This window comes from Schistocerca gregaria, chromosome 3 (assembly GCF_023897955.1).
Source record: "Schistocerca gregaria isolate iqSchGreg1 chromosome 3, iqSchGreg1.2, whole genome shotgun sequence".
NCBI lineage: Eukaryota > Metazoa > Arthropoda > Insecta > Orthoptera > Acrididae > Schistocerca > Schistocerca gregaria.
The window spans coordinates 618,697,545-618,720,903 of record NC_064922.1 but is presented as its reverse complement, the minus strand read 5'-3'; the positions used below and the strand labels follow the sequence as shown (position 1 = coordinate 618,720,903).

The 23,359-nt window shown below is 43.8% G+C and overlaps 1 protein-coding gene across 3 annotated transcripts in view; it reads left to right on the top strand.

Moving 5' to 3' along the window:
• The window catches only part of LOC126354881 (sodium-coupled monocarboxylate transporter 1), a 481,393-nt gene that overhangs the window by 170,504 nt on the left and 287,530 nt on the right, over positions 1 to 23,359 (top strand). Inside the window, exon 1 of one of the 3 annotated variants that reach the window (XM_050004926.1) lies at positions 3,935 to 4,094. The exons of 1 other annotated variant lie outside the window; for it this stretch is intronic. The gene's annotated coding sequence lies outside the window, so the exon portion shown is untranslated. Of the gene's footprint in view, positions 1 to 3,934; positions 4,095 to 23,359 lie in introns of those variants that run through there. One more of the 3 variants, XM_050004925.1, reaches the window with a different exon arrangement.

The window sequence follows — 23,359 nt, the reverse complement described above, 5'->3', positions numbered from 1 at the left end:
CCCCCAATCATCTGACAATGTTCGCAGTCCGTAAGGTCCACGGAGCGCCGCATTCTGCTCTCTCAAGATGTCTAATAACTACTGACGTCACTGATGTGGAGTACCTGGCAATAGGTGGCAGCACCTGTCATGAAAAACGTATATTTTTGGGGGTTTCCGGATACTTTTGATCACATAGTGTGTGTGTCTATTTGTCATCTTTAATAGTTTTGTACACTTAAGCACACAACTTCTGTCTGATGATGAAATTTTGAAACGCGTATCGCTTAACAAAGAACTGTGTGATCGAGACATTTCCATGTCTGAGAGTTGTGCCGCTTCTGAATGATAGTTTGCCTCTAAGGTGGATGCATTTCTCCCTTAAGTAACGTGGTTTCATCAGGTGTTGGGCGGTCGAGGCATTGAGACGCGTGTCTGCGCTCGTCGAAAAACGACTTGTCGAATAATCACAAGACACCTTTTCCTCCTCAGAATTATTCTTCAAACTAATAATATACGTTCCTTGTAGACATTAGGGACGCAGACTCAGTGACTTCTTACCCCTAAAACATAAAGTATTCTGCCACGCACCGAAGAAAAATTACTTCAGCCCTATTCATCCCTTCCCAAAGAGTGTCATCAGCCACGTCTAATTAGTCTCTTCTCACGGCTTCTACTTCAAAGAAATTGCTAAAAATTAAAGAAGTTCGTCCAAGTACTTGCTACTTCTCCCGTTGCCGTCTTCCAACAGAGCTCTAAGTACTCGCGCACTCCTTCGTTCTCCCTTCCCTCCGTTCGGTTAAATGGAAGTACTCAAAGTGCGTCCTCGTAGGTACAGTACGCAGTAACTCGAGTGTTCACCGGATGCGTCAGTGCTATAATGTTCTCGCAACTCGAGACTGAAACCCTGAGATGCAACCGGTGCCACGTCTGCTACTGGAAGTAGAGCCCTTATCAGCTGTTCCCGCGTTGCGTCAGCCGGTGAGCTGGCCCTGTATGCGTTCCAACACGAAATGCCATAATGACGGAAATGTTTGCTCTCTGCGCTCCGGAACCTTCTCACACGACTGTGAGTGGTACACTCCTCTTGGCGGGCATTTAGACACTCCTCTTTGATACACGAACAGATGGGGCAACTTCACTCGCGCTGTGGTCATGAGCATGTCTAAACACGATATCTCCTCTCTGCCATTGCGTCACGTCTCTAGAACGACTCATTTTATTGTGCTGATTCCAAACAATCGACTGGCACATACACAGCGGTCAGAGGGTCACATGACAGCCTAGTACTAATTCTAAACCAACCACAGCGCACCAAAATTCCTTGTGTGCTCTTTTAAAGGGCTAGCTAATACAGTGTCCTGCAAAACTTAGCCGACCGCGGTGGCCGAGCGGTTCTAGGTGCTTCAGTCCGGAACCGCGCGACTGCTACGGTCGCAGGTTCGAATCCTGCCTCGGGTATGGATGTGTGTGATGTCCTTAGGTTAGTTAGGTTTAAGTAGTTCTAAGTCCTAGGACTGATAATCTCAGATAAGTCCCATAGCGCTCAGAGCCATTTGAACCATTTTTTTGCAAACCTTATCTGATTTCGGAATCTCTGCGTGACTATCGTAATGTGACTTGGATCTTCCCGTATCTCCTGGCGTTCCCCACGTTTACCATGCTTGTGTAGTATGTTTGCTATTACTAGTTGAAATTTATTGCAGAATTCAATTAGTTTTCCTCCTCTGTCATTACTACGACAAAGTCCATATTCTCCCGTAACCCTTTCTTCTACTTCTTCACCTTTAACCGCAGTCCAATCTCCCATGATTATTTGGTTTTCATCTCCCTTTCAGTATCCTCATATACGTTTTCCATCTCTTCATCTCCTGCTTGCGATAACGGCATATATACCTAAACTATCGCTATCGGAGTTGGTTTACTGTCGATTCTGATGAGAAGAACCCTATCACTGAACTGCTCACAAGAACTCAATCTCTGCCTTACCTTTCTGTTCCTAAAGAATCCAAACACTTCATGCCATTTTCTGCTGCTGTTGACATTATTCTATATTCGTCTGACCAGGAATCTTTGTCTTCTTCTCATTTCACTTCAATGACCTCCACTGTATCAAGATTGAACCTCAACATTTCCATTTTCAGATCTTCTAGCTTTCCTACCACGTTCAAACTTCTGACATTCAGAGCTCCGATTCGTAGAACGTTACCTTTTCTTCGCTTACGTAATCTATTTCTCATGGTGACCTCCGTCTTGGCACTCCCCTCCCAGAGATCCGAATGGAGACTAGTCCGGAATCTTTTGAAAATGGAGAGATCATCATGACACTTTTTCAGTTACAGTCCATATATCCTGTGGATACACGTTATACATCTAATGCGGTGACTTCCGTTCCCTTCTGCATCCTCATGCCGTTGATCGTTGCTGATTCTTCCGCCTTTTAGGGACATTTTCCATTGCAAGGGCAAGAGAGTTCCCTGAACCTTTGTCCGTTCCTCCGGTCTCTTTGACAAAACTGTTGCAGAATGAGAGTCATTTCTTGTAGCGAAAGTCTACGACCACCATTGCTATTGAGTTTTATTCAAAATTTAAGCAGTGACGGGGTTCGAACCCGGGACGTTTTCATTACTAGCTAAAGATGGTCTCCCCTTTCTTATCGTTATTGTTCTCGGCATTTTGTGTGGGCCGGCGTCGCATGATACGTGTTCAGGTTGATCGTTGAATACTTCAGTCGGTTTTTTGTTACAAAGCGCAGCCAGCCTTCTGACCGAACTCTCTGAGCTACCTTGCCAGCGTACCCTAGACTGCAGGCATGGGTGTATAGACCTTAAAGCCTTTGGACTCGGTATAGTCACTGGTCAACATTATTACAATGTTCGCCGGGTGCAAATCTTTTGATTTGACGCCACTTCGGTGACTTGGGCGTCGATGGGGATGAAATGATGATGTTTAGGACAACACAACACTCAGTCCCTGAGTGGAGAAAATCTCTGGCCCAGGCGGGAATCGAACCCGGGCCTTTAGGATTGCTATTCTGTCGCGCTGACCACGCAGCTACCGGGGGCGGACAAACATTATTATGACACTGTGCTATTGCCTCAGGCGTGTCATTTCAGACTTGAATTCGGCCATGACGGTATTTTTATGGATGACAATCCGAGAGCGCATCGAACAGCTCAGGTGGAGCAGCTCTTGGAACAAGAAAGTATCCGGCGAATACAGTGGCCTGCTCGTGTCCCCGAGTTAAACCCCATCGACCACGTCTGGAATGCGTTTGGACACACGCATTACATCGACATGCACCAATGACCATTCAGCCGTTGTGAACCGCGCTTTTGGGGTAATGGAACATCCTACCATTAGAAATCGTTACGAACCGTGTAGTCAGCATGGGTGCACCTTGCAAAACATGCATTGCGGCCGTGGTGATTAGACGTGCTGTTAAGAACCATGTGCCGACCTTTTTAATGTCCAGGGGACCATCATAAATCACGGCAATTTCGTTATTGTCTTTGAATAAAAGCGCCAGTTCTGTTCGTCTCATTGTGTATTTCTTTCAGTTCTTTATTACGTTGTAACAGTTATTTTTATGTATGGTTTAAATTTCATCGAACTGTATTTACAGGGCAGTGACACATGCGAAAATACACCGGTGAGTTCACTGATGAACTTCACGGGAACTCTCCAGGCACATACTTGTCTGGTTACACTATTCTGTATCTCACTTCATCCGCTGATGACACCCCGACCGGCAAAAGCAACTTACGTACCCTGCCAATAATAATTCGGAGGAACTGCCCACGGACAACGGGAATCGCGATGCTGTGGAGTCGATCTGGCCGCGCGCCCGTTGGCTTGTGGCGGGCAGCGGAGCCAACCGAGTGAAGGCCGCGGAAGCGACCGCCCCCGCGGCGCACGGGAAGCGCTGACGAGTCAACCCCCGGCACGTGCGCGCATGCGCGCTCGCCCGCTCCGGCGGCATGGGTCTCGCTGCGGGGCTACGCCGTGGTCAGTCCGTCGCGAGACGTCGCCGTGTTAGCGCGTGGTGTTGTCTCCTGCTCTCGTGGAGAGCGTCCGTCGGGCACCCGCCACCACGCCGCTCCAGCGCACGCCAGGTGAGTCGCGCGACCGTGTTTACAAATAGGCCGCGCGCTGTAACTGCCGCCAGTTTCTAAACATCAACAGTAAACATATCAGTTCCTTGTTGTGATGCACATAGTGATACGTAACACATTCTCCATTGTGAACCAGTATCAGTCTACGAACAAATGTGAAAAACTGAAGTTTCGTTTTGTGATGCTCCTCTTCAGGCAAGAGAACGATATTATGCAGAGAAAGAGTTTTTGACCCTGCAGCTGTGTGTGAAGGTTTGCGACAATATAGCAATGGAATGGTAGAATGAAAATAACGGGTAGGAAAATCACAATCAGAGTATGGATGAAATCGTAAGATCTGAGGCGAGATGAAAAGATTAATAAAAATAATTGGGAGAGAAACAAATCAGCAAACTGATTGTTGTAGGATATAAGCAAGGCTAATTGTAACAGATCGCTCTTTTATTGTAATGAAGCTAGACCTTTCTGCATTTTTCTTTGAAACGAAGGCTTTTTTGTTTCTGCTTCTCTGCGCTTTGTGTCTGATATGTTGTATCCTCGGTAAAAAAAATTTCTATAACGAAGATGACATAAATATTTCATTTTCAACGACCGGTTTCAACAGATTTGCCGTTATTTTATGGTCTACAACACAGTGTATGTACTTGGAATATATCATGATTTATGGCGTAATATTTGAGAAAAAAGTTTTTTGTTGTACATTACCAGAAACGGAAACGCAAACTGTACGTATACACGTCTTTAAAAATATTTGTCACAGAACGTGTTCATTGTGAGCCGGAACCTCATGCTAAGTTGTCTTATTAGTGGATAAAAGGAATCAAATTTCCAACTCACGATGGACGCTTTTTGTAACAAAAATTTTCTAGGGTGTTCAGTTTCCATTTCCGATTCTTGTAACGCCAAACCAAAAACTTTTTTCTTGAAAATTACATCATAAATCACGATAGGAGATATATTTCGTGTGTATGCACTGTATTACAGACCAGAAGATGACATCGAAGTCTGTCAAAACCCGTTGTCGAAAATAAAGAAGTATTTATGCGATTTGGCTCTAGAAAGTTTTTTACCAAGTAGAAAGACCGCTCCTTCTCATTTCTCAACAAGACAACATTCAGCTGCACGGTTTTTGATCGTCTGTTTGTGTATTTCTCATACACTTAAATGCAAATGATTACAAGAAGCAATTTGTCTGGTAGGATGTGAGAGTATGAGAGAATACATTATCCGTACAAGAGAAAATATTTGTGTTTATACTACATACCTGAAAGGCTAATGTGCAACTGTTAAGCAAAGCGAAATGCTTTAGGCATAAATGTAAGGTTGCAAGACCCTTGTTGTTTTCGATATACACTTCGGGAAATGGATTAGAAGTCATGATTTCGAATACTCTCATTGGTATATGAACTTATTTTTCAAACACCGCAAAGTAATAAATTCTTTTTCGCTACGAATGTAGTCTCCGTAGGCCTAATGTTTATTGTTGGAGGCATGCGTTTTTTTTAGACATTGTCGAATATTGTATAATTTAATGTAGGAAATAGTCTTAAGCACTTAAAAGCGCCTGTTTTCTCTATGTATAGCAGCGATGGATAAGACTCGTCTCGCTGCAACAGTCTTTATTCTGGAGCAGTTGTAGACAAACAGAAGACGGAGAGTAAACTCCTGAGGTCATAGGGCGACGTATCTAGGTGCCCGATCACATCCGACAAAGCAACTAGTAATGAACTGCGTGCACACCAAGTTGAAATTCGTGCTTGTCACAACAATGGACAGCTTAGCAGTAGTGAAGCTAAATGGCCTTAATCATACAGATGACTGAAGCTTATGTTAAGCATGATGCTAACACCCGTGTGAAGATGTCCTCAACTTTTACACTTGAAAACAAGAGACTTTGCCGAGGACAATAGAGACACTGAAAAGTCGACTTGTTCGTAAACTTTAACCTTGGCAGACTGGCGAGACTCGAAAAAGTGTTTCTGGCTGCCGGATGTTCTCACGGCTCCGGCGCACACGCTGGCTTTGTCGACACCATTGTCGCTTCCAAAATCCGGTGAAGTAATTTATGCGATGACTGACTTTACGACAATGAACTGCAGAAAGAAAATTTCGGTACTCAGTGCACGGACGTATTACAGTGGTGCATAAATTCGTTGCGTTTCTCTAATGCCTGTTGGTATTCCGGTTGCTATGGTTCATTTATGGATTGTCATTTTTTTATTTGCTGTTCAATGTTGCTATTTCAATTTACATGTTGCCGTTTTGTCATTTGGAGAGAGAGGGTGGAGCTGTGGACGCTAGGAAATGGAGTGTGAAATGAAGAAATCGGAACATTTCTGACATATTCTTGTGTCTAAGTTCAGTAGAGGGGTGCCAGCAGCACAGGCAGCCAGAAACACTTGCGTCGTGTATGGGAATAATGCCATTGCACAGCGCACGACAAGAAAACGATTTTTTCGTTTTCAGGAAGATCATTTTGATCTTAGTGACTCTTCACGTTCAGGAAGACCTTCGGGGTTTGTTGAAGATCGTTTAAACGGATTAATGCACGTTGATCCACATCAGTGTAGTCATGTACTAGCAAATGTGATGAACTGTGATCATTCCAGCATCGTGCGGCCTTTGCACGCAGTGGGGAAGGTCCGAAAATCGGGTGTATGGGTACTGCATGCTCTAGACCAAAATCACAAAAATTAGAACGTGGTCATATGTACATCTCTGTTTGCTCCTCAAGCCGACGATTCCTATCCTGTAGCGTTACTGGTGAAGTGAAATGGTGTATTTATACTAGCGTAAGCAAAAGAGAGGAATGGTTTAACCAAACAAAGCAGCAACTCCCCACACAAAGACTTGTTTGCATCCGCATAATGTAATGTTACGCATCTAGTGGGAAATCGACGGTGTGGTGTAGTACGAACTGCATCCTCGAGATGTAACCATCACTGCTGACAGTTACTGTCAACAGCTGAGACGTCTTGCAGACGCGGTCCAAGAGCGACGACTAAGAAGACTGTGTGAAATGATTCTACTCGACGATAAGACCCGCCCGCATTCTGCTAGACTGATAAAAAACATTATACAGGTTGAAATGGCTCTGAGCACTATGGGACTTAACTTCTAAGGTCATCAGTCCCCTAGAACTTAGAACTACTTAAACCTAAGGACATCACCCACATCCATGCCCGAGGCAGGATTCGAACCTGCGACCGTAGCGGTCCCGCGGTTACAGGGGACGGACCGGGAAGCCATTCCGCCCCTATCTTATTCACCTGATCCTACACCCTCTGATTTTCATCTTTTCCAGTTCCTATTGAGGAACCATCAAGTAACTTCTTTTCCGGATGAAAATGCACTCCGGACGTGGCTCCACGAGTTCTTCGCCTCAAAACCACGTCATCTTTGTAGTCCCGGAATCGAAAGTACCCCGACGTTGGCAGACTCTGGTATACTATTGATGATTAAAGCCTCTGGTATGTGTATCTGTAGTATTTATTAGACTCATGAAAAAACACGGTATGTATGTAATTTGCCAGCCAAGTAGTCCCAATGCTTCACGCCTTTAACTATCAATGAAGAGGCCAATCTGAAATGAAAAAGTATTAAGTATGGTGATGAATCTGTTACTTTGCACTTTAATGGCGAGTAGCTTCGTTCCTTTTGTCCTAATACTGAGTTACAACAAATGTCATACGTGCTGTGCACAGGCCACACATGAGGAATAGAGTTGTAACAGTGACATTATGCGCAGAGGAATAGAACAGTAATTCCCCCCCCCTTCTCCCTCCATCCCCCCCCTCCCTCTCTCTCTCTCTCTCTCTCTCTCTCTCTCTCTCTCTCTCTCTGTCTGTCTGTGTGTGTGTGTGTGTGTGTGTGTGTGTGTGTGTGTGTGTGTGTGTCGTTTGCAATGCTGCAAAATATATTTACGTAATCTGGGCACGACACTAAGCGCTTATTTTGTATCTTGAAGAAATTTTCTCGTGTCAGGAAACTTCAACTCTACATCTACATGATTTATCTGCAGTTCGCAATTCAGTGCGTGGCAGAGGGTTCATCGAACCACCATCGAGCTTTTTCTCTATCATTCAACTATCGAAATCTTTCCGTGCGAGCTCTGATACCTTATATTTTATTATGATGGTCATTGGTCCCTACGTAGGTGCGGACAACAAAATATTTTCACACTTTCATGAGAAGATTCTGCAGCAACGAAAAACGCCTTTGTTTTAATGACTGCCATCCTAATTCGTGTATCACATCCGTGGCATTCTATCTCTAATAATATAAAACGAGGAGTAGCTCTTCTTTGTATTTTTTTTCGACGTCCCGCACCGTACAGCAATACCCCCAAAGAGGGCAAACATGCATAGTATAAGCAGTTTCTTTAGTAGACCTGTTGCATTTTCTAACTGTTGTGCCAACAAATCGCCGTCTTTGGTTTGCTTTCCCCACAACATTATCTACGTAACTGATCCAGTTTAAGTCATTCGTAATTTTACTATCTAAGTATTACGTGAATTTACATCCATTATATTTATGAGTTAATCGTCTACCCGAAATTTAGCGGATTCATTTTAGTACTCATGTGGATGACTTCACACTTCTCATTATTTAGAATCGTTGCCACTTTTCGCACCATACAGATATCTTGTCCAAATCATTTTGCAATTGCTTTTGATCGTGTGATAACTTTACAGGACGGTAAATGACAGCACCATCTGTAAACAATCTAAGACGGAAGTTTGTCTCCTAAATCATTTAAATAGATTAGAGCCTTTAACACTTTCTCTGTTTTACTCGATGATTTACCATCAATTACTACGAACTGTGACCTCTCTGACAGGAAATTGCGAATCCAGTCGCGTAATAGACGATATTCCATAAGAACTTCATTTGACCACAAGCCTATTGTGAGATGCGATGTCAAAATCCTACTGGAAATTTAGGTATATGCAATCAATTTGACATTCCCTGTCGATAGCACTCATAGTTTTTAGTCAATAAATCATTTTCTTCCAGGTAATTCATAACAGAGTGTATGTTCCAAAATCTTACTGCAAATAGACGTTCCGATATGGGTCTGTAATTCAGCAGGTTACTCTTATTCCCCTTTTTGAGTACCGGTGTGGCTTGTGCAACTTTCCAGTTTTTAGGTTCGGGTCTTTCGACGAGCAAACGGTTGTATATGATGGCTAAGTATGGAGCTATTGTATCAGCATACTCTGAAAGAGAAGTGACAGGTATACAATCTGGACCAGAGGCCTTTCCTTTATTAAATGATTTAAGCTGCTGTGCTATGTATGCTATCGTAGAAATAAAACTCTGATAGCCCAAACGTCCCCATCTGTTGACTCAGGGACCGAGACGTGGCTCCACGATCCGTTACAACTTTGCGGATATGATGCCTGTCTTCTCGACAGCTATTGATACAAGGCCTTTGGGATCCAGCACGGCGTTCCGTATTACCCTCCTGAACCCATCGATTCCATATTTGCTAACAGTCATTGGATCTCGACCAACGCCAGCAGCAATGTCGCGATACGATAATCCGCAACAACTAGACCTTTATCAAAGTCGGAAACGTGTTTGTACGCATTTCTCCTCCTTACACGAGGGATCACAACAACGTTTCACCAGCCAACGCCGGTCAACTACTGTTTGTGTATGAGAAATCGGTTGGAAACTTTCGTCGTGTCAGCATGCCGTAAGTGTCGTCACCGGCGCCAACGCTGTGTGAATGCTCTGAAAACCTAATCATTTGCATATCACAGCATCTTATTACTGTCGGTTAAACTTCGTGTCTGTAGCACGTCATCTTCGTGGTGTGGCAATTTTAATGGCCAGTAGTGTTGTTTCTGCTTGGCCGTTGGGGTGCTCACTTCAAAACGATATTCATGGATCCAGATTTATCTCATGGCTTCTGTCATATTGCACCAAGCTTTGTGGTGCAACTGACCACAGCGTGCGCAAGGGCCTGAGGATGATACCAGTAAAGTACCGAAACTGGTGGCTTAAAGAAAAATAAACAAGAACTGGTTGAAATACCGCCGTTGTTTGGCTTTTGCTCTGTATGTACAAATACAAGAAGGCCTATGAAATGCGGATGAATAAGACTGAATGGAAACTCCTACACCCTTCGCGTTCGACAAGTATGTCATTGAAACACTTGTAGTCGAGTTGGCGTAAGACGATCCGTAACAGCTAATAGCGCTGTTGCCAAATTTCAATTGCGAGGCACAAACGGCAGCAGGCAGAAACAATAGCAGTCTGTAGGGCTATGACACACAAAGGCGTTGCCATAGAGACGTTCACTAAATCTCGTTACTTGATTGAAGTGAGCGCGGTAAGCATCTGAGCCTACCGCATTGAAACTACCAGGGATTAACTTAACGTCGACTCGGCTACAGTAAAGTCGACTCACGTGTCTAACATGTGTTGTCGTGTTCGAGGAAAGTTGTTGCAGGGGAAGCGGCTTCGTAATATTACGTGTAGATGGTAGGCTTATTTCCTATGCCTTCGTTAGTCCCTCAACGGCCGTAGTTCAAGCGAAATATGGATTCCATCTTTTGCAACTGCAAAAGACATCATGAACGTATCATTCGTCCACTAGCAGCTCAGCAATCTGCCATAAATGATGGCGAGACTGAAGTTGGGCAACTTCACGTTCAGCATACTGAACTGCAACTACCCGACGTAAACAAACGGCGAGCTGGTGCATTATACAACCGGTTGCTCCGATCGGTCGTCTGCCGGTCTGCGGCCTTGAGCGGCAGCCGCCTGGGGGCTGATGGCTGGTCGCGTGTGTAGGGACTGCCCGCCACGCTGCGGCGAGGCTCGTGAAGCGGAAGCTCTGCTTGATCGAGATTCCTCTCACAACAGCGCTAGAGTATAAGTGCGTGCGAGACGATAGCTCCAAAGGAGTGCAGTCTAATCACCTGTAGATTCTACGATGTTTGCCCTTTTCATTCCAACTTACTAACATATAACTGAGGACGTCGGATGTAAGCGATACTCCCAGATGAGGAGGTCGTCACAGGACAGCAATAGTAGCGGGCCGCATCAAACCAGTCTGAAGAGTCTTCTAACTTGTTTGATGCCGCCGGCTACCACTACTCTCCTGTGGCAACCTCTTCATCTCAGAGTGTCACATCTGACATCCCCAATTATGTTTTGGATGTATTCCAATCTCTGTCTTCCCGTACAGTTTTCCCCACTACAGCTTCCACTAGAACAGTTGTGGTAATTACCCCTCCCTCTCCCGGAGGTAAAAAGAGAAAAAAAAGTTGATTGCTTTCCGTTTAGCAAACTAAATTACCTTGAAAAAATCATTACACTTAATACGTTTCGTAACACTGTAAGACTGATTACATTAGTTACCAATATTTGCCCCCAAACACGGTCGTTAACACGTGACACAATGAGGTGGAGGTTACATACGAATATGGGCTAACGTCTTCCTTCTTCCTCACATAGTCTACAAAGTACATACATACTTTGTACTTTCTACCATGCGTCTTCAACAGTAAAATTGAGACATAATGGTACATGCTTAAACACCTCATGAAAATGCCTCTTCTGATTTGTAGGTAGTTCCCACAATGGGCAACATTATTACTCCATTATTCACTTCGCAACCGATAAATGAACTAATTTACATCGCAAGACAGTAGTAACCACATAATGGCTACTGCACTCCCCGTAGGGCCTACGCAGTATAATAATAATAATAATAATAGTAATAATAGTAATAATAGTAATTGTTATTGTTACTGTTATTATTATTGTTTTAGTTATGAGTGGCAGTGTTCAGGCACTAAGCATTCGCAGCATAAAGTCTCGAAGCTCTGACAGTTAAAAAGAAAGCAATCCACCAATCGTGTCATTTACAAATGATGAATGTATTGCGAGCATTTTTGCTTGGTTGACTTTAAATGGGGGTGCAGGTTGTGCGGAAGCAAGTGTCGCGGGGAGAGGCGTGGTGCAGAGGAAGCAACTTTTGTAAGAAGTGTCTATCCTCAATGTGGACAGCTAGCCTTTTCTCAGAGGAGTACTTAACGATACACTGAGAACTAATGAAACAGCTACAAAAATTAAATGTCATCTATGTTTCGATGGTTTAAAAATACAAGTGTTTGAAGAAAGTTCTTTTTCATTTTTTTCATTCCAAAGTTTAGTGAGACGCTAATGATGGGGGGGGGGGGGGGTTCTGGGTAACATATCTGATTGTGCTTGGATGTAATGGTATCAGAAAATCAGGGAACAACTGCTGTAGTACCACGGAAGTTATTCTCTTATGTCTTAGCAGTTGAACTATTATCCTGTTCCATCTTCGTGTCACTGTATTCAACCTGTTCCTTCCTCGCCGGTTCTCCAGAGATACTCATTTCTTATCTTACCAGTCCACCCGTTCTCCAGTATCCTATACGACCAGATTTCAAACGCATTTATTCTCTTCTTACCCGGTTTTCCAATTTACAGCCTATTAATTACTGTCACGAGAAAGCAGTAGCTCTCAGTGCATAAGCGTTTTTGTGGAGTGCTTTTCTCTCACTAATCGTTTCTTTGAACTAGAACAATGTTTTGTTAATTCGGATAGTCCAGCCTAAACTAGTGATTAATAGCCTGCGTTGAATGCTCGGTACCCATATCACGTATTTAATCAGAGGACAGCAGGGGCAAGCCACCTCCAGTAGCACCATGCCTATTAGACCACTGCGATGGTAAGCCAACTTAAGGGTTGTGGACAATTTTAACTTTCTTCCTTTCTTAGTTATATTTACATTACCCGATAAATGACAAATAATTAATGGTTGTAGACTCAGCTATGGCCGGCCGCTGTGGCCGAGCGGTTCTAGGTGCTTCAGTCCGGAACCACGGTGCTGCTACGGTCGCAGGTTCGAATCCTGCCTCGGGCATGGATGTGTGCGATGTCCTTAGGTTAGTTAGGTTTAAGTAGTTCTAAGTCTAGGGGACTGATGACCTCAGATGTTAAGTCGCATAGTGCTCAGAGCCATTTGAACCATTTGTCCAGTTGTGCAGTGTGGTGTTTGATTGGTCCGTCCGCCATCTCGACTGAGAGTGTTCGCAAGTTCCAACATTGCAGGAGTCATCGCAGCTGCGTGCGGACTATTGGAAGGTTTTTGCGACTTTGCTGCATGATGACACACGCTTCCCCCACGGTCTCACCACGCTTTTGTCCACTGAAAGGTCCCCTTAGACATTCGGCAAGCTCCTATGATTATCTGCGATGCTCTGGTTTTCCGCCGAAAGACACTCACAGCTGTCTGCTTGACCTCCGTTAGACGCCGTTTTGAAGGCTACGTATAGTGACCCGCCTATCGAATCTTCATGAGACTACAGGGATTGAAGCAGGGATATGCCACGATGTTACATTTCAACCGAAATTGGTCGTGTAAAAAAAAATGTTGCGTTAGTTATTGAACGTTCCTCGCAGATACCTAGGGATGACAATTACAAACAACTTACTTTGCAACAATCACATAGATAAGTGTTGTAGTGGAAAGTGAACCAAAGATTACGTTGTACTGGTACAACACTTAGAAGGTGCAACAAATCTACTGAAGAAATTGCCCACAGTATGCCTGTCCGTTCCCTTCTTGAGTAATCCTGCACGGTGGGGTATCCTTTCCAGATAGGTTTGACAGAGGACATCGCTTAGTATTGTCGCGAAACAGAGGAGAGATGGTCACTGATATGTTACACGATTTGGGGTAGTAATCAGTAAAAGAAAGTACTTTTTTCTCAGCAGAGCGTATCACGAAATTTAAAACCTCATCTTTTTCCTCCGAATGCGAAAATACTTTGCTGACTGCCGCCTACATACGGTGAAATGACGTTCGTAATAAAATAAGGCAGACAAGAATTCGCATAGAAGGATTTAGGTGTTCATTTTCCCGATATCTCATTCTGGAGTGGAGCGGCGGAGAAAAAGTCTGAGAATGGTCCTATGAGTACTCTGCCAAACACTGAAGTGTGAATTGCAGAGTAATTATCATACCTCGAAGTGGTTCCGTACCAGGTACCAGAAATGGCCCTCGTTCGTTTCATGTTGGAGGCTACATGCCTCTATATCGAGCCGTCGCTAATCCGTTAACGGTGTCATTATATAACTTGGTTTTCTTTTTACATCACCGGGCGCGATGGCGCGCTGGTTAGCACGCGGGGGGCCGCGCGGGATTAGCCGAGCGGTCTGAGGCGCTGCAGTCGTGGACTGTGCGGCTGGTCCCGGCAGAGGTTCGAGTCCTCCCTCGGGCATGGGTGTGTGTGTTTGTCCTTAGGATAACTTAGGTTAAGTAGTGTGTGAGCTTAGGGACTAATAACCTTAGCAGTTAAGTCACATAAGATTACACACACGTTTGAACATTTTAGCACACGGGACTGGCATTCGGGAGGACGACGGTTCAAACCAGCCTCCGGCGTCCTGATTTAGGTTTCCCAGGAATTCCCTAAATCACTTCTGGCAAATGCCCGGATGGTTCCTTTGAAAGGCCACGGCCGGCATCCTTCCCCATCCAATGGGACCGATGACCGCAAATCAAACAACCAATCATTTTACATTAGCAGTTAGGGCAATTATTGCCTATCTGTTACCATGTTGTTCTCGTTAGATGATTTTAAGAGAATTGCAAGCTACATCTATGTTGTAGATGCATATCGAACTACATTAGACTGCATAAGAGACGTACGACAGACGTGTTGCTAGGGAACACACATCACACATCACCACTAGAACATCACAGGAGGAAGGCTTCGGTATAACGAAAGCCTTTAGCCGCCAGTACCAAAATTGATAGTCTGAACTTTTAAATTAATACACTACTGGCCATTAAAATTGCAACACCAAGAAAATAAGCAGATGATAAACGGGTATTCATTGGACAAATATATTATACTAGAGCTGACATGTGATTACATTTTCACGCAATTTGGGTGCACAGATCCTGAGAAATCAGTACCCAGAACAATCAACTCTGGCCGTAATAACGGCCTTGATACTCCTGGGCATTGAGTGAAACAGAGCTTGGATGACGTGTACAGGTACAGCTGCCCATGCAGCTTCAACACGATACCACAGTTCATCAAGAGTAGTGACTGGCGTATTGTGACGAGCCAGATGCTCGGCCACCATTGACCAGACGTTTTCAGTTGGTGAGAGATCTGGAGAATGTGCTGGCCAGGGCAGCAGTCGAACATTTTCTGTATCCAGAAAGGCCTGTACAGGACCTGCAATATGCGGTCGTGCATTATCCTGCTGAAATGTAGGGTTTCGCAGAGATCGAATGAAGGGTAGAGCCACGGGCTGTAACACATCTGAAATGTAACGTCAACTGTTCAAAGTGCCGTCAATGCGAACAAGAGGTGACCGAGATGTGTAACCAATGGCACCCTATACCATCACGCCGGGTGATACGCCACTATGGCAATGACGAATACACGCTTCGACTGTGCGTTCACCGCGATGTCGCCAAACACGGATGCGACCATCATGATGCTGTAAACAGAACCTGGATTCATCCGATAAAATTTCGTTTTGCCATTCGTGCACCCAGGTTCGTCGTTGAGTACACCATCGCAGACGCTCCTGTCTGTGATGCAGCGTCAAGGGTAACCGCAGCCGTGGTCTCCGAGCTGATAGTCCATGCTGCTGCAAACGTCGTCGAACTGTTCGTGCAGTTGGTTGGTGTCTTGCAAATGTCACCATCCGTTGACTCCAGGGATCGAAACGTGGCTGCACGATCAGTAATAGCCTTGCGGTTAAGATGCCTGTCATCTCGACTGCTAGTGATACGAGGCCGTTGGGATCCAGCACGGCGTTCCGTATTACCCTCCTGAACCCACCGATTCCATATTCTGCTAACAGTCATTGGATCTCAACCAACGCGAGCAGCAATGTCGCGATACGATAAACCGCAATCGCGATAGTCTACACTCCGACCGTTATTAATGTCGGAAACGTGATGGTACACATTTCTCCTCCTTACACGAGGCATCACAACAACGTTTCACCAGACAACGCCGGTCAATTGCTGTTTGTTCATGAGAACTCGGTTGGAAACTTTCCGTACGTCAGCATGTTGTAGGTTTCGCCACCGGCGCCAAGCTTGTGTAAATGCTCTGAAAAGCTAATCATTTGCATATCACATCATCTTCTTGCTGTCGGTTAAATTTCGCGACTGCAGCACGTCATCTTCGTGGTGTAGCAATTTTAATGTCCAGTAGTGTAATAAAATTTCACTTACAGTCAGCTATAGCCTCTATATTTCACCGCACCCACTGTTTCTCAGTACGTATGTTTTTGACAAGATAACGTTAAACAAGTTAGTTACACTTTCCATAAACAATGACATGGCACGTGGCAATTAAGTAACATTGATTAGCTCAGCGGACAAAAAAATTAGTCACCCCTAGAGAAATCATTACACGCATCATTTAATGCTGTGTAATTCCGCCCCTTGACTCAATAACCGCCTGGGTTCGGTTAGGAAGTGAACCCACGGAGTTGCAAAAGTACGTCGGATCCATGTTAAGCCACACCCTGAGGATTTGATAGCTCAGTTTCACCAAATTGTGTGCACGTTGATGTCGACATTTTACCGCTGCTCCAACATGTCTTACAGATTGTCTATGTGGTTCAAGTCAGGTGATTTTGCAGGCAAATCGAGATTTAATAGGATTGCGGAGTGTTCAGGAAACCAGTCAGATATTTTTACAGCCAGATGAACCTAGCTGTTGTCTTTATCTTCCTTTGTGAGTAATGTGACCGACTCTCAGTGTTGATTGCATGCAGCCTCCGTTGCGATGTTCTCTCAGTAGCAGGCCTGGATGGACCTTCATTCTCTGCCTGCAGCAAATCCTGCCTGGTTTGGAGGCGATATTGATTCACAAGCCGAGAAACGTACTCCAGTCCCTCTCAGACAGTATCTTTTCTCCGACTACAATTCTGACTCTGTACTCTGTGGCCGTGTTTTGCACCACTGATTGTAGAGACGTTGAACCGCCCGCCATGAAACACCAACAAAACTAGCAACGTCATACATCGTATGGCCAGGGGCACAAACGATTGTCCCTTTCACCACTTTGTCACGTCCTTGTGTTTAGCCATGTTTCCGTACAATGTCTGCTTGAAACATAAAAGTCTCACTGATCACTACTGCTTTATGTTTACATAGGCACAGTGCGAACGTGGTCAACACGTGACTCGATCGTTACACCATCTGTAAAAAGCTTACAGATTCAACTGTGTGCGCCCACTGAGTGGACAATTTTTTGTCCAGTGATACGTATAATATCCCAGTGTTTTGAGGAGATAACAATGTTGTAGTTATCACAGTAGATTCGAAGAGACTTATGCATATTCCTTTTGCATAAGGTTCCTTCTGATTTGGCGTGGAGGCCGTTTTTACTACAGTTAGCTGCTAAAATGCAAGATAGAACTTCTCGCCTACTCATCTTCTCTTCCAGTTGTCAGGTATTTGGCGCTTGTCATCATTCAGCTGTCTGCCAGAATGGCTTGATTCGTTCCGCAAGGTGAAAAGACGTCAGGAGACACACTCTGCGTCACAGCTGTCCTCCCTACTTTTGCCAACGTATAGCCTGTTTAGTCTAAAGCTGTTTACAAAAACGGTTAACTAACCAGAAAATATACTGTTTATCGTCCTCATCCAAATGTCGGCGGCCCCTATTCTATACGATACTATTTCGCGTAAGCACAGAGACAACCACTTTTTGTTGCGAGTCGCACTTGCAAATCGAGATATAAGGGAATTCTCGTTACGGAGACATCCACCACAGAAGCCATGGTGTATGTACCCTATCATTTTCGAATATCACACCTAGTGTGATACGGTTAAGATACCGTTGGTGTAAAAGCAACTCCTTTAACATACTCTCAAGTCGGAATGAACATACAGTGTGAGGCCGAACTTCACCGACACAATTTCGGAGTAATAATTACCTAACATTGTAAGTGACGTAGGAGGCGATCTTTAAGTAAAGTGTCGTAGTCGCATTTTGGAAAACATTTACTTTACAAAGATTGCAAGGAAGGACATACCGATGACTAGTTCCGACCAGCTAAACGGGCATCTTCAAATCACATAACACAAAGAAGTGTCTAAATCGCTTATTAAAGCGAGGCGCTGCAATTGGTGTCAGCTCTTCTCGTGACTTAGATGACAGCGCACGAGACTGCTCAGCCTTTGTCTCGGGTTCGATTCTAGCTACCGTCCCATGTCCAATTTTTGTATCGCTCTCTTAATCGTTTTCAGAAAACCAAACAAAGGACATGTCTGCGACAGTGTCTCTGGCGGTCCACTTGAATTTGTGCGTATACTGACCTCATTAACTAACTTCAGCGCAAATTAACTCGGAAACGGCGCTAAGTATTGATTTTTTTCCTGACAATTATTTGTCCGCAAAACTTACCAATCAACATCCTTGCAACTTTTTCAGACTGCTTCCGACGACCCTGTACATGCCATGCACCATTTCATTGCAAGATGCAATAGATACATCATAGTGATAAAATGAGCCAACATAAGGAACCACCTTGACTGTTAACAGTATGGGAAGAAGCAATCCTGGTCACATCAATAGGCTGTCTGCTGGATAGCTGTTTCCGATACTGTTAACAGACAGGATAGCTCGTTATGTTGGCTCATTTTACCACTATGATGTATCTGTTACACCGTGCAATGAAATTGTGTATAACATACGCAATTTCAACTACAGTTTTGAGTTTCGTGAGTTTGGAATTGGTCTTGTTGTGCTGCTACTGCGAAAGGCTGAAAGCAAGGGGAAACTACAGCCATAATTTTTCCCGAGGACATGCAGCTTTCCTCTATGGTTGAATGATGATAGCGTCCTCTTGGGTAAAATATTCTGGAGTGAAGGTAATGGTATGTAGTAGAGTTAAATCAGGTGATGCTAGGGGAATGAGGTTAGGAAATGAGACACTTAAAGTAGTAGATGAGTTCTGCTGTTTGAGTAGCAAAATAACTGATGATGGTCGAAGTAGGGAGGATATAAAATGGAGACTGGGTATGACAAGGAAAGCGTTTCTGAAGAAGAGAAATTTGTTATCATCGAGTATGGATTTAAGGGTCAGGAACTCTTTCCTAAAAGTATTTCTATGGAGTGTAGCCATGTATGCAAGTAAAACATGGACGATAAATAGTTTACACAAGAAGAGAATAGAAGCTTTCGGATTGTGGTGCTACAGAAGAATGCTGAAGAATTTGGTACCGGAGGGAAATTGTGTGTGTGTGTGTGTGTGTGTGTGTGTGTGTGAGAGAGAGAGAGAGAGAGAGAGAGAGAGAGAGAGAGAGAGAGAGAGAGAGAGAGAGAGAGAGAGAGGTGGGTAAAAATCGTAGAGGGAGACCAAGAGATGAATATAGTTAGCAAATTCAGAAGGATGTAGGTTGCAGTAGTTGCTCGGAGATGAAGAGACTTGCACAGGTTAGAGTAGCATGGAGAACTGCATCAATCCTGTGTCTGGACTGAAGATCACAACAACAAATATGATGGTCACTAAGCGTATCGCTTTGATAACTAATATGGACATTGCTTTCTATTATGTGATTTGAAGATGGCTGTTTAACAGGTCTGAATTAGTAATCGTTGTATTCTTCCTTGCGGTCTTGGCAAAGAAAAAGTTTTTCAAAAGCAGACTACAAAACTAAAATTTCGGAGGTTGTTCAACTATATTTTCTGCGTATTTTGGTACAAAGGATCCGTGGTCCCCAGTGGCTCATTAAGAGTTTTGCAATTCGTTTGACTTCTTAGCTCTTTTTATGTCTTTTACTTATATAGAATTGAAAATATCATCTCAACATTACTGAATGAATGCCATGAAAGAGCATCACAAGGAAGCTATAATGAGTTACATCCGTTGCCACAGCAACCATATCGTAGTACTTTCACACCTCAATATAGTTGCCTTACTGTTTTTTGTACCTTACGTTTTGGTAACTGAATTTTGTGCTGGATGATCAAAAAGTTTCTGTTTGATGGTGTTAATGCAGCGTATATGCAACGTAGCGCGATAGTGGTGCGGGTATACAAGCACCAACATGTGGGCAAGGGATTAGTTTGGCATTTGTGTCTTTCCAACATGTGTATGGTAAATGCCGAAACGTGAACTACGGTGAAGTTACTTCCAAATGCGTCCGAATGTGACCAAAGTCCTGCTGTTCTTTCCTTGGCTGCCGTAGGACTAACACTGGTGTATATTTATTGAAGAATAAAAAATGTGTATGGGGACAGCATGACTCTCGTAAAGCATCGATATGGAATGGTGCCCGAAACTCCGTGCTGATCGCGATTCGATCTGGGAGGCCAGCCTCATCCAGTCAGGACAAGTGGGTGACACTCGAGCCCCCTCCCCCCCCCCCCCCCCACATCTACATCTACATCTACATGGACACTCTGCTAATCATATTTAAATACCTGGCGGACGGTTCATCGCACCACTTTCACAATTCTCTGTTATTCCAATCTCGTATAGCTCGCGGGAATAACGAACACATATATCTTTCCATGCGAGCTCTGATTTCTCCCTTTGTAGGTTGGCGTCAACAAAATACTCGGAGGAGAAAGTTGGTGATTGGAATTTCGTGCGAAGATTCTGCCTTAACGACAAAGTCTTTGTTTTAATGATGTCCACCCCAAATCCTGTATCATTTCAGTGACACACTCTCCCATATTTCGCGATAATACAAAACGTGCTGCCTTTCTTTGAACGTTTTCGATGTACTCCGTCGATCCTATGTGGTAAGAATCCCACACAGCGCAGCAGAGTTCTAAAAGAGGACGGACAAGCGTAGTGTAGGCAGTCTGTTTAATAGATCTGTTACATTTTCTAAGTGTCCTGCCAATAAAACGCAGTCTTTTGGTAGCCTTCCAAACAACGCTTTCTGTGTGTTCCTTCCAATTTAAGTTGTTCTTAATTATAATTCCTAGGTATTCAGCTGAATTTACGGCTTTTAGGTTCGATTAATTTACCGTGTAACCGAAGTTTAATGGATTAATTTCAGCACACATGTGAATGACCTCTCACTTTTCGTTATTGAAAGTCAACTACCAGTTTTCGCACCATTCAGATATCTTTTCGAAATCGTTTTGCAATTTGTTTTGATCTTCTGATGACATTACTAGTCGATAAACGACAGCATCAACTGCAAATACCTAAGACGGATGCTGAGATTGTCTTCCAAATAGTTTATATAATTAAGAAATAGCAAAGGTCCTACAACACACTACCTAGGCGAATGCCTGAAATCACCTCTGACTTTCCGGAGTGTGACCTCTCTGACCGGAAATCACGAATCCAGACACATAACTGAGACGATATTCCATAAGCACGCAATTTCACTACAAGCCGTTTACATGGTAAAGTGGTAGGCCTATAGTCTTGATCTCACTACCTGCGCTCTCACGCCTTCGGTCCCCTTGGACGATGATGTGCAGCGTTAAGTTATGTACTTCTTCACGCAGCAGGACAAAAAAAAAAAAGTTCAAATGGTTCTGAGCAGTATGGGACTTAACATCTGAGGTCATCAGTCGCCTAGAACTCAGAACTAGTTAAACCTAACTAACCTAAGGACATCACACACATCCATACCCGTGGCAGGATTCGAACCTGCTACCGTAGCGGTCGCGCGGATCCAGACTGAAGCGCCTAGAACCGCTCGGCCTCCCCGGCCGGCTGCAGCAGGATACTTTGTTTTACCAAACGGCTGTGTTCGATCTGGTGGGTTTGTGGGATGATCGGCTCAATGGTCGCGATGATTTCGTCTGATTAGCATCCGTTTCTGGACTGTGGGGCCTTCGGACGGAAACTTTTTGATCGGCCCTTATACATGCTTTTTACAGAAAGAAAGGTGACTGAAGTAACAATCCGTATAAATTACAATTACGTTATCGTTCTGAATCAGTCACTGGAGACCATGGGTCCCTCACATCAAAATATCTAGAAAATATCCCCTCAATAGCCTCCAGATTTTTTGATGGACTTCGGGTTCATCCCGTACGTTAGCTGTCTCCTGTAGCCGCTATTTTTTTTCTTTTTGTAAGAATATCAGTAAGTGTTGTGGTTGCATCAGTGCTCTCTCAGGTGCACGCTGTTTCCGGCGTCGCATAGAGCAACTGTTGATAAGACCAACTTAGGTCTGTGCAAAAAGAAGCTGTTTGTTTGCTGCTGGATGGAAACAAACATGAAAACGAGCAACCCATTAACAACTGATACATCACTATGCTAGAGTTCGAACTTTACGAAATTACTTTACCAAATTTAATAGAGAAGAGAACGGCTAGAAATCAGAACACTGTTTTGACACTCGTGAATCTACACCGAACTTATGACATGGTCCCATTAAGCAAGTTGTGGAAGAATATATTGAATAATGGTGTCTGTGAAAGTCAGGTATTAGTTGTGAAAATATTGTACTGGATACACCGGTTGTGTAACGATGGGTAAACAGATACCTGTTGAATTCAGAATCACAAAAGTACCACGATAAGAATACACTTTAGCTCCTACTCTGATCAAAATCTATTTTAAGGAAGTTTTGCAATAATGGAAACGTATCTGCTTCAACATGGGAACTGCAGTTGTAACAAAAACGTTGTGTACATTAATTTTTGCGGACGACGAAGTGATCATTGCAACAGGTGTTTAAGATGTGGAATATATGTTACGGAAACTCGGAGAACTATATGAGCAATGTGATCTTTCAATAGACCTTGCCAAAAGTATACAGAAATGGGAGAATTTGAAGCAATAGATTTGGGAACTGGCGTTGGCAAGATAAAAAGAAAGTAATGCTTTCAAATATCTTGGGACCACATTATCTGTTAGCGGAAATAGCGCATAAAAAAATCAAGTTGGGCGGGGCAAGCAGGCAATCCAGCAGCTAAATTCTGCCCTAAGAAATAAAAAACTAACAGTCAAAACCAAAAAGTAATATACCATACAACTGTGGAAAGCATTGCAGATATTTGGAAAGTACTGAATGAGGTAAACAGGCTTTTTCGCAATGTAAGTGGACGAGGAGTAGTGGAACATGAAGATTGGATCACATAAGAAATAAATAACTACGACGGAAATCGAAGATTAAGAGACTATTATAGACACAATTGAAAGAAAAAGGCTAGTTTGGTATGGACTTTTTGAAAGGATAGTTGGTACAATACGACGGAGACGAATGTCGCAGTGAATATCCCCTGGAAGAAGGAAAATAGGTAGACCA